The sequence below is a fragment of the Hypanus sabinus genome, chromosome 26, assembly GCF_030144855.1.
Source record: "Hypanus sabinus isolate sHypSab1 chromosome 26, sHypSab1.hap1, whole genome shotgun sequence".
NCBI classification, from domain to species: Eukaryota; Metazoa; Chordata; class Chondrichthyes; order Myliobatiformes; family Dasyatidae; genus Hypanus; species Hypanus sabinus.
Window position 1 is genome coordinate 17,038,562 of NC_082731.1, and position 10,245 is coordinate 17,048,806.

Sequence of the window (10,245 nt, forward strand, 5' to 3'; positions counted from 1 at the left end):
AGCTTTTGATTTCTATTCTATTCACACTACTTTACCGAACGGAGAACCACTGCCTTGTTTTAAGTCTGTCTTTTTTTTAATTGAATTTTCAAATAGGTTACAGAAAGAAAAAGAATTATCAACCCTTCCCCTCCCCAACACCTCCCGCCTAACATATCCCTACAGAAAAAAAAGAGAAGAAAAAAGAAAGAAAGAAAGAGTGCCTGGATTTCGGAAGATCCTCACATGCTCCATGAAGTTCATATTAGCTTTAATACGTATATTTATTTCTTTCCCCAGATAACCAATAATGAAGATAAACCAGCATGGATTAGAATAGAATTAGATAAAATAGGAGAAAATATTCCAGAAGATTTTATATATAAATGGGAATCTAAATGGATACGGGAAAAGAAAGAATCTCCTGTACTAAAACATTTGATTGATTTATGGAATAAGATGAATGTTGATGATGAGATAAAGAAATCCTTATTAGCAAAGAGACCTTTAATTCAAAATAAACATCCCTTTTACAACGGATAATCAACTTTTATATAACTGGTTTCACAAAGGGATTGGATATATAGGAGACTGTTTTGAAGGAGGTATATAAATGTCATTTGACCAATTGAAGCCTCAGTCTTAACTAAGCACATTCCAAGTTGCCGTGGAAGATTTTCCATCTGAGACTCTGAGACGCTGTCAAGAAGGTGACAAGTGTAGGAGCTCCAGTGAAAGTCAGATATTCCCATTTTAGGCTGTTACAGCTGAAAGCCACAGCTACAGTGATGGATCGTGTAGTTAGTAAAATCATTTTAAGGCCATTAAAAAAAAATCCATGGCAAAGTCAATGATACCCAAACAGACTGGTACGTTTCCCTTTTGAGAGAGTGGAAGAGGGGATATTGCTCTGGATAAAAGTTAATTTAAGGAAGCGTGGATACCAGTCGAGTCTGAACGAGTACACCGCAGTTATCACTGCCTTCATTAAAACCTGTGTGGATGAGCGTGCATCTATGAGAACATATTGTACACGAGAATAAAAAGCCATGGATGAAGCAGGAGGTTCGTAGTCTGCTGAGAGCTAAATCTGGAGTATTTAAGTCTGGTGACCCAGGACTATACAAGAAGACCAGGTACACCTTACGGAGGACTTCCTCCTGAGCATAGAAACAATTCCTGATGAAGTTGGAGGTGGAATTATATGTGTGTCAACTCCAGCCAGGTTTACAGGCCATTACTTCCTACTAAGCGAAGCCTGGCATCATGTATGGTAGTGATGCTTCACTCGCAGACGGGCTCAACGCCTTTCATACACACTTTGAAAGGGAGAATAAAACTACAGCACCTGGTGACCCTGTGATCTGTCTCAGAGACTGACATTAGCGCATCTTTAAAGAGGTGCCAGGCCCCAGTGGAGTACTGATAGGGCTCTGAAAATCTGTGCCAACCAACCAGCAGGTCGGCTCAAACACATTTCAAATCTCTCAGTGCTACAGTCAGAACTTTACACCTGCTTCAAAAGGGCAACAATCACACCAGTGCCCAAGAAGAGCAGGCTGAGCTGTCTTAATGCCCTCTGTCCAGTAGCGCCCACATCTACGGTGATGAAATGTTTTGAGAGATTGGTTTTGGCTAGAATTAACTCCTGTCTCAGTGAGGACCTGGACCCAGGGCAATTTGCCCATCGCAAAGTCGGTCTATGGCGGACGCGACCTCATTGGCTCTCCACACGGCCTTGGATCACCTGAACAATACAAATACTTCTGTCAATATGCTGTTTATTGACTACAGCTCAGCATTTAACACAATCACTCCGAGTGGTTTGATCAGAAAACTCCAGAACCTGGACCTCTGTACCCTCCTCTGCAACTGGACCATTGATTTCCAAACTGGAAGGCCGTAATGTGTGCGGATTGGGAAGAAACATCTCCACCCTGCTGACAAACAACACTGGCACACCTCAGGGATGTGTGCTTAGCCCACTGATCATCTCTCTCTACACCTTGGCACAGTTCAAATGCCATCTATAAATTTACTGACAACACAACTATTGTTGACAGAATTTCAGATGGTGACGAGGAGTGTTACAGGAACAAGATTTACCAGCTCATAGAGCGGTGTCATAGCCCTACACTTAATGTCAGTAAGACTGAAGAACTGATATTGGTTTCCAGAAAGAATAAGATGAGGGAACTCAAAGCAGTCCTCATAGAGAGATAAGAAGTGGAAAGAAACAGCAACTTCAAGATCCTGGGTGTCAAAATCTCTAAGAATCTGACTTATGTCCAACAGCTAGAAAGGAGAAAGGGGTTATGTCTAACTTACAGCTAGAAAGGAGAACGGGGTTGGGGGAGGGAAAGGAGGCTATTGTACAAGATTGAAAGAAGCTGCAGACATTGTGAACTCAGTCAGCTCCATTGTGGGCACTAGGCATTCAGTGTATCTTCAAGGATCAATGCCTGACCAAAGCAGCGTCCAGCATTAACGATCCTGATCACCCAGGCCATGACCTCTCCTCATTGCTACCATTAGGAAGGAGCTACAGGAGCTAAACTCAATGATTCAGGAACAGTTTCTTCCCTTCTGCCACCCCGTTTCTGAATGGACATTGAACCCATGAACCCTACCTCACTACTTTTTTTTACACTACATATTTAATTTTCTGTTAAACATTTTAACTGTAATTGGCTATTTTTATGATTATATATTGCACTGTACTTCTGCCGCAAAGACAACACATTTCCCGACACGTGCCGGTGATATTAGACCAGAATCTGAACTGGAAACTCTTGTTCCAGATCCTTGGATTCAGACGGCTGAGGCTCGGCTGTGTCTGGGAGATGAACCGGCTGCCAGTCCCTCAGCCTGCGGACTGAGGGGAAAGCCTTGGCAGCATCAGCCATTGCTGCCTCCGGACGAGACATTTTCACGAACCCCGGACCCGTCACGGGCCCCGCGATACGCATGCGCCGCAAGATGGCGTTGGCAGCCCCCATCATCAGTGGAAAATTCCCCGGGGTTCGGGTGTGAAGCGTGGAGCTGAGAGAGAGGGGGAAAGACGCGGGACCATCCCGGGGTCCGCAGTGTGTCCGGCGCCCGGGGTAACTGTCCCTCAGTCCGGCTGCGGACGCCGGGCTGATGAAAACCCGCCGGAACCCCGCTCCTACCTGCTCCCGGTGCCCCAGAGCCGCTTGCCCACTGGGCGCATGCGCGGATTTGGCAGCTTGCTGTGATCTATGCGCATGCGTCCAAGTTGACAGCGGACGGACAGTGATTTCTGAAGCGCTGTGCTTTCTGGGTATGTGCGGTGCCATTTCAAAGTTCAAGGTTCAAAGTGTTTTATTTTCAAAATAAAGATATGTCACCATATATAACCCTCAGATTTTCTTGTGGGCATATTCAGCATATCTATAGCATAGTAATGATGACTGAAAGATCAAGTAGTGAGCAGTAGGTAACAACCTGTGCAAATGCAAATATAAATAAATAGCAATAAATAATGAGAACTTAAGTAATGAGAATAATAATGAAATTAAACATGAGATAACGTGCTTTAAAGTGTGATCACTGCTTGTGGGCTATTTCAATTTTTGGGCAAGTGAAGTTGAGTGTAGTTATCCCCTGTTGTTAAAGAGCCTAATGGTTGTTCAACAGCCTGTTGGCCTTCACCCTTCCTTGTGCAGCTGGATCCTGGATTTCCTGTCAGATCGCCAGCAGATGATAAGAGTGGGCTCCCTCACCTCTGCCCCTCTGACTCTCTACATGGTGCCCTTCAGTGCTGTGGCCTAAGCCCCCTCCAGTACCCTCTCTATATTCATGACTGTGTCACCAACCACAGCTCCAAGTCGCTAATTAAGTTTGCTGATGATACAACACTGATTGGCCTTATCTCAAATAATAATGAGGCAGCCTACAGAGAAGAAGTCATCACCCTGATGCAGTGGTGTCAAGAAAACAACCTCTCCCTCACTGTTGCAAAAAGAAAGGTGCTGGTTATGGACTACAGGAGGAATAGAGACAGGCTAACTGCTATGTATCAATGTATGTGGGGTTGAGTTTTAAGTTCCTCGACATACACATCACCAAGGGTCTCGTGGTCTGTACATCCCGGCTGTGTAGTGAAAAAACCACAACAGTGCCTCTTTCACCTCAGATGGTTGAAGAAGTTTGGCATGAGCCCCCAAAATCCTAAGGTCTTTTTACAGGGGCACCAGGCTGCATCACTGCTTCTACTTCCCTCAATCACAGGACTCTGCAGGGAGTGATGCAGATAGCCCGGTGCATCTGTAGTTATTCAGGAAATTTATGAGACAGGTGCATAAAAAGGATCGAAGGATCATTGGGATCCTGAGTCACCCCAACTGCAAACTGTTCCAACTGCAACCATCCGGGAAACAGTACCGCAGCATGTCCTGTTGTACATACTATTTATTACAAATGACCATAAATTGCACACTTAGACAGGAACGTAACATAAAGATTTTTACTCCTCATGTATATGAACACTCCTTTGATCTAAAAAGGAACACCCTGGCTCTCTTAACCTATGCTCAGGAGACATGCTCACTAATCCAGGCAGGTCCTGGTGAATCTCTGCATCCTTCCTGTAAGACCATAAGACTAGGATGAGAATTAGACCATTCACACCATTGACTCTGATCCGCCATTCCATCACAGCTGATTTATTGTCCCACTGAACCTCATTTTCCTTTCTGCTCCCCATAATCTTTGACACCCCGACTAACGAAGAACCCATCAACCTCCCCTGTAAATCAAACCAGCGAGGACTGGACTGGGGTTCAGCCAGGAATGGCAACACGCCTCTAATGCCAACACAGCATCACCAACCCAACCTCGACCATGTGTCCCTGGACTGTGGGAGGGAACTGGGACACCAGTTGTAAACCCAGGCAGCCACTGGAGAATGTGCAGCCTCCTCACAAGCAGCGGCAGGAACCTTCATCATTCTTGAGTTGGCTCCAACCCATCTGTTTTCCCAAGGAGAACACAGCAGCCAATTTAAAACTGCAACCTCAAGCATGCAACCTACGCAATTACAGCAGGTGTTTCAGGTGACAAGTCAAATTCAACAATCAGTTGCAGAAACAAAATGACATTTTCCTATCAACCAGCGTCCAAATGTCGCCAATCTTTTATTTGTTGCCACGCCCTCCTCGACTAGTTCCCTGGGACAATGCTCGCGGTGAGACTGTTTCATTCTTCAATCTGCAGAAAGCCATGCAGGAACTTCAAGTCAACCCTCTTCTCCCACAAAGTGCTGACCAGTGTGACACGTGGTCACTGGGAGGGAGAGAGGTAAACAGTAGGAAAGGATTTTAAAAGACCTGTTGAACAGAAATGAGGCTAGGAACCAGCTGAGTAGCCTCAGTACTGTGCAGCGGGCGCGCTGAAGAGACAGAAGTCGGCTGAGGCACAGGATTTGAAATATAACTGATTTATTTGTCACACATCCACAATTTAAAACAGCAGACTAATTTAAGGCTGATAACTGCCTTCCTTGCTCAGTGACCAGGGTTCAATTCTGGGTGTGATGAGCAGCCACAATAACTTCAGAATCCGATATCGACAGTCTGTCGGGAAATTGCAACCATGATGGCTAAAAAATTAACCTTTTGGACTTCATGTGAACATGTGAAGTTGCTGGTGTTTCAGCAGGAAGAATCATTGAGTAAATCTGTTTGATTATTCGGGACTGGTGTGGCTTTTCCTTATTGAGAACTCACTGGAGACTCGCAAGGTCTGGAGACTCCACTGAATGAAAGCACCCAGACCAGACAGATTTCCTGGCCCAGTACTGAAGACCTGTGTTGACCGAGTGGCTGGTGTTTTCATCCATATCTTCAGCCTCTCGTTCTGGCAGTGTGTGGTTCCCACCTGCTTCAAGCAGGCTTCAGTCATATCGGTGCCCAAGAAGAGCACGGTCTCCTGCCTCAATGACTACCGCCCAGTGGCTCTCACATCCACAGTGATGAAGTGTTTTGAGGGGCATATCAGCTCCTGCCTGAGTGGTGACTTGGATCCGCTCCAATTTACCCACAGAAGCAACGGGTTCTTACAAGAATCACCCCTTGCGATGCTGATCAGGGAGTCAGAGAGAGAACCTGTAATTACTGACAAGTCCCTTTATTGACAAGTACCGTTACTGTTGTGAACTTACTTGACCACATACCCGTGTGCACACCTACTAAGTTTGCCTGGCCCTCCATGAACAGTCGAAGAATAGAAAGGATATTACCAGTTAATAAAGAGTTTCTGCTGCTGACCACATGTGCCTCGTACTCCCATTTTGAATTCCCACGTATCCACGGGGTCTTCACTTCCGTGATAGTTGGTCTCCGACAGAGTTACAGTGGCCAGCACACTTGAAGCATCTGTTTTCACATTCGTTCCTTACCATTTCTAATATTGCAGTCCAGCGTCATCGACCTTCAACTTTTTATTGACTCTGCTCCAGGCCTGCATCCCTGTATCCAGGCCCTCTCCCCTGCATCCAGGCCCTCTTCCCTGTATCTAGGCCCTCTCCCCTGCATCCAGGCCCTCTTCCCTGTATCCAGGACCTCTTCCCTGCGTTCAGGCCCTCTTCCCTGCAACCAGGCCCTCTCCCCTGCATCCAGGCCCTCTCCCCTGCATCCAGGCCCTCTTCCCTGTATCCAGGCCCTCTTCCCTGTATCCAGGCCCTCTTCCCTGTATCCAGGACCTCTTCCCTGCAACCAGGCCCTCTTCCCTGCATCCAGGCCCTCTTCCCTGTGTCCAGGCCCTCTTCCCTGCATCCAGGCCCTCTTCCCTGTATCCAGGACCTCTTCCCTGCAACCAGGCCCTCTTCCCTGCATCCAGGCCCTCTTCCCTGTGTCCAGGCCCTCTCCCCTGCATCCAGGCCCTTTTCCCTGTATCTAGGACCTCTTCCCTGCGTTCAGGCCCTCTTCCCTGCAACCAGGCCCTCTCCCCTGCATCCAGGCCCTTTTCCCTGTATCTAGGCCCTCTCCCCTGCATCCAGGCCCTCTTCCCTGTATCCAGGACCTCTTCCCTGCGTTCAGGCCCTCTTCCCTGCAACCAGGCCCTCTCCCCTGCATCCAGGCCCTCTCCCCTGCATCCAGGCCCTCTTCCCTGTATCCAGGACCTCTTCCCTGCGTTCAGGCCCTCTTCCCTGCAACCAGGCCCTCTCCCCTGCATCCAGGCCCTCTCCCCTGCATCCAGGCCCTCTTCCCTGTATCCAGGCCCTCTTCCCTGTATCCAGGACCTCTTCCCTGCAACCAGGCCCTCTTCCCTGCATCCAGGCCCTCTTCCCTGTGTCCAGGCCCTCTTCCCTGCATCCAGGCCCTCTTCCCTGTATCCAGGACCTCTTCCCTGCAACCAGGCCCTCTTCCCTGCATCCAGGCCCTCTTCCCTGTGTCCAGGCCCTCTTCCCTGCATCCAGGCCCTCTTCCCTGTATCCAGGACCTCTTCCCTGCAACCAAGCCCTCTTCCCTGCATCCAGGCCCTCTTCCCTGCATCCAGGCCCTCTTCCCTGCGTCCAGGCCCTCTCCCCTGCATCCAGGCCCTCTCCCCTGCATCCAGGCCCTCTTCCCTGCGTCCAGGCCCTCTTCCCTATATCCAGGTCCTCTTCCCTGCGTCCAGGCCCTCTCCGCTGTGAGAGACAGTCGGTAATTTATCTTCGTTCTCGATCAGCAACAATCTGGAATCACGCAGAACACATTCAAACCCCAGTCAAAAGCTGCGTTTTATCTCCCACCGAATGATCCCAAGTTCAGCAGAATACCTGAGATACCTTTATGTCACCTTCTAAAATTCTGATCAAGCCAAATGACTGACTCACAAAATGGAGGACGTAGTGTCTTCATAAATAGACATGTACTCCCATAGGGAAGGAACATCTGCTTCTACAATCCTGGATTCATTCAAGTTCATCGATTTCTAGACTTCAGTTCTTCCTGGCCAACAAGGTCTACAGAGGCTGGCATCTCACTGGCGCTTCCCACAACCCTGGAACATCTGGCCAACAAGGTCTACAGAGGCTGGCATCTCACTGGCACTTCCCACAACCCTGGAACATCTGGCCAACAAGGTCTACAGAGGCTGGCATCTCACTGGCGCTTCCCACAACCCTGGAACATCTGGCCAACAAGGTCTACAGAGGCTGGCATCTCACTGGCGCTTCCCACAACCCTGGAACATCTGGCCAACAAAGTCTACAGAGGCTGGCATCTCACTGGCGCTTCACACAACTCTGGAACATCTGGACAACAAGGTCTACAGAGGCTGGCATCTCACTGGCGCTTCACACAACTCTGGAACATCTGGACAACAAGGTCTACAGAGGCTGGTATCTCACTGGCGCTTCACACAACTCTGGAACATCTGGACAACAAGGTCTACAGAGGCTGGCATCTCACTGGCGCTTCACACAACCCTGGAACATCTGGACAACAAGGTCTACAGAGGCTGGCATCTCACTGGCGCTTCACACAACCCTGGAACATCTGGACAACAAGGTCTACAGAGGCTGGCATCTCACTGGCGCTTCACACAACCTGGAACATCTGGACAACAAGGTCTACAGAGGCTGGCATCTCACTGGCGCTTCACACAACCCTGGAACATCTGGACAACAAGGTCTACAGAGGCTGGCATCTCACTGGCGCTTCACACAACCCTGGAACATCTGGACAACAAGGTCTACAGAGGCTGGCATCTCACTGGCTCTTCACACATCTCTGGAACATCTGGACAACAAGGATGTATACATCACAATGCTCTTTTTTGATTACAGCTCAGAGTTTAATACCATCATGCCTCAAAACTAATCAGTAAACTCCAAGACCTGGGCCTTGTGCAATTGGATCCTGGGTTTCCTCTCTTGTAGACCCCAGTAGGTTCAGATTGACAAAAAACATCTCCTCCACCCACAATTTCCATCAGCACAGGAATAACACAGAGATGTGTGCTTAGCCCCCTGCTCTACTCACTTTACACCTATGACTGCGTGTCCAAGTACAGCTCGATTACCACATGATGCTCCCACCGCTGCTGTGGGTTTATCAAAGGTAGTGATGAGTCAGAATACAGAAGAGAGATTAATAATTTGACTGAGTCATGCAATAACAACAACCTCTCACTCGATGTCAATAAGACAGAGTCAGAGTCGAGGTGAGGTAAGTTACTTCTGAGGAATAGGAAGTTTGTCTGTGGGGCCGGTGTTCTGTACTGGGTGTCGGATGTGGGAAGTCTGGGAGACTCCCAGCCTCCCGGACGGCCACAGCTGCACCAGGTGCATCGAGCTGCAGCATTAGGGAACTGGAGCTGCAGCTCGATGACCTTCGTCTGGTCGGGGAGAGTGAGGAGGTGACAGAGAGGAGTTATAGGTAGGTAGTCACACTGGGGCCTCGGGAGACAGATAAGTGGGTAACAGTCAGAAAAGGGAAGGGCAAGAGTAAGAAATGAGAGAGAACCCCTGTGGCTGTTCCCCTTAATAATAAGTACTCCTGCTTGAGTACTGTTGGGGGGTGGACGGGGAACGGCCTACCTGGGGAAAGCAACAGTGGCTGTGTCTCCGGCACAGAGTCCGGCCCTGTGGCTCAGAAGGGTAGGGAAAGGAAGAGGAAGGCAGTAGTGATAGGGGACTCTATAGTTAGGGTGTCAGACAGGTGATTCTGTGGACGCAGGAAAGAAACACAGATGGTAGCTTGCCTCCCAGGTCCCAGGGTCTGGGATGTTTCTGACTGTGTCCACGATATCCTGCAGTGGGGGGGGGGGGGGCGAGAACAGCCAGAAGTCGTGGTGCATATTGGTACCAAAGACAAAGGTAGGAACAGGGAGGAGGTCCTGAAAACAGACTACAGGGAGCTAGGAAAGAAGTTGAGAAGCAGGACCTCAAAGGTAGAAATCTCGGATTACTGCCTGTGCCACGTGACAGTGAGTATAGGAATAGAGTGAGGTGGAGGGATTGGAGCAGGGGCCAGCGATTCAGAGTTCTGGATCATTGGGGCCTTTTTTGAGGCAGGCATGACCTGTACAAAAAGGAAGGGTTGTACTTGAATCCGAGGGGGACGAATATCCTGGGGGGAGGTTTGCTAAGGCTACTGGGGAGAGTTTAAACAAGAATTGCTGGGGGGTGGGAACCGAACTGAGGAGACGGAGGTTCACAAATAGAGAAAGCTTGTAGGCGGTGTGAGAGGGAGGGTAGGCAGGTGACAGAGAAGGGATGGTTTGAGATGTGTCTACTTTGATGTAAAAGCATCATAAACA

The 10,245-nt window shown here is 48.9% G+C and overlaps 1 protein-coding gene across 1 annotated transcript in view; it reads right to left on the reverse strand.

Annotated features, from left to right (window-relative positions):
* Nucleotides 1–3,173, reverse strand: part of LOC132381661 (gastrula zinc finger protein XlCGF57.1-like) — a 38,139-nt gene extending 34,966 nt beyond the window's left edge. The window contains exons 1-2 of the mRNA XM_059951266.1: nucleotides 3,150–3,173; nucleotides 1,328–1,726 (exon numbers count right to left, since the gene is read on the reverse strand). The gene's annotated coding sequence lies outside the window, so the exon portion shown is untranslated. The remainder of the gene's footprint in view (nucleotides 1–1,327; nucleotides 1,727–3,149) is intronic.
* Between the last annotated feature and the right edge of the window lie 7,072 nt (nucleotides 3,174–10,245).